At 42.8% G+C, this 1,383-nt stretch overlaps 1 long non-coding RNA gene across 1 annotated transcript; it reads right to left on the bottom strand.

Moving 5' to 3' along the window:
• Positions 1–6: 6 nt before the first annotated feature.
• Positions 7–1,376, bottom strand: LOC101987877. The gene is made up of 3 exons (XR_258999.2): positions 1,289–1,376; positions 779–818; positions 7–93 (listed from the first exon to the last, which is right to left on the bottom strand). It is a non-coding gene; the product is annotated as an uncharacterized LOC101987877 (long non-coding RNA).
• Positions 1,377–1,383: the final 7 nt, after the last annotated feature.

A 1,383-nucleotide genomic window follows, 5' to 3' on the forward strand; every position in this document is an offset into this window, starting at 1 on the left:
CTGGCATCATAGTGGCAGGTCCTGGAGGAGCTGGGGTCCCAGTTGGCACAGGAGCAGGGGGCATGGCACCTCTATTGTTTATGCCCATAGCACCTAAAGCAGAGTAGTATGATTAGTATAGGGGAAAGAGTTTCTTTCCCTCCCAAGAAACAATTCAGTAGGATCTGTAGACAAGATATATCAACAGCCTCCCATTCCTAGCCCTAATGTTTCTGGAAATGTCAAGTTAAATGTGGACTAGGTAGAAGCTCCATAACTCAGAGATCAGGTTTTTTTTTTTAAAAAAAAAAAAAGAAAGAAAAGAAATTAGGCTCGTCAGATCTGAGTTTAAATTAAATGGAAAAAAAAAAGCCAGGCATGGCATCCCAGCACTTGGGAGGGAGAAGACAGGTTCCATGAGTTCAAGACCAGCCTGGTCTACACGTTGAGTTCTAGGACAGCCAACAGCCAGATGTACATACTAAGACCCTGTCTAGAGAGAGAAAAAAGGAGCCAGGCAGGATTGTGTGAGGCAGAGACAGGCAGATCATAGTAACTGGCCAGCCAACTTAGGGGGAAAAAGGTAGGCAGTTCTTTGGTTACTGGATACCTGCTGTTCTTTTCCTTCTTTCTTTCCTTCTGATGTTACCATGTTTATACTTTCCCATTTCACAGCATCTAGTCTGGCTGATGGGCTAATGGAGTGGCATCAAATGACCCATTATTGGCTTTATTTCCTGCTGTTCTTTTCTGTAACTATCCTTTTCACCCTAAAAGTCACCAGAGCTATTTAACTTACCTCCCATAGCCATTTGGCCCATCCGTATCTCTTGTTCTCTCTGAAAAACAATACATACTCACAGTCCAAGACAACAATAAGGAAGTAAACAACGACGACATACTAATGCCCTCTTGCTATTTGTGCAGTGACTTCAGGTAACAAATTAGAATTTTCTATTAGGAACAAAAAGAGGCAACGGGGGAAGAAAGCACTAATTTCTTCTTGGGGCTGCAAACCATCTAACTACATGGATAGCAGTGAATTAGCCAAATTCTGCTACAGGGCTTGATTCACCTCTTATTGTCACTGGACGTGAACAATGGTACTGGCTTTTTATCGTAAATTTGCAATAAAGCAAGAGATCTTTTTCAAACCTTACCTCACCTCCCTATCAATATCTTTTTTCTCCTAAAAGGAATTTTATAGCATAGAAAAACTGGTCATAAGCTGGTATCCTAACAGATATTTTATGGTAGTTTTGTCTTATCACCACTGGCCTGGCACATCATGGGCACATGGGAGATATACCGCATCAGGGAAGGTTCCCTTGAATCCTTCCTGCTGTCGCCGCATCATTTCTTCTTGTTGCCGCCGCATTTCTTCCTCACGGCGCCTGCGCTCCT

This window comes from Microtus ochrogaster, unplaced genomic scaffold, assembly GCF_000317375.1.
Source record: "Microtus ochrogaster isolate Prairie Vole_2 unplaced genomic scaffold, MicOch1.0 UNK4305, whole genome shotgun sequence".
NCBI classification, from domain to species: Eukaryota; Metazoa; Chordata; class Mammalia; order Rodentia; family Cricetidae; genus Microtus; species Microtus ochrogaster.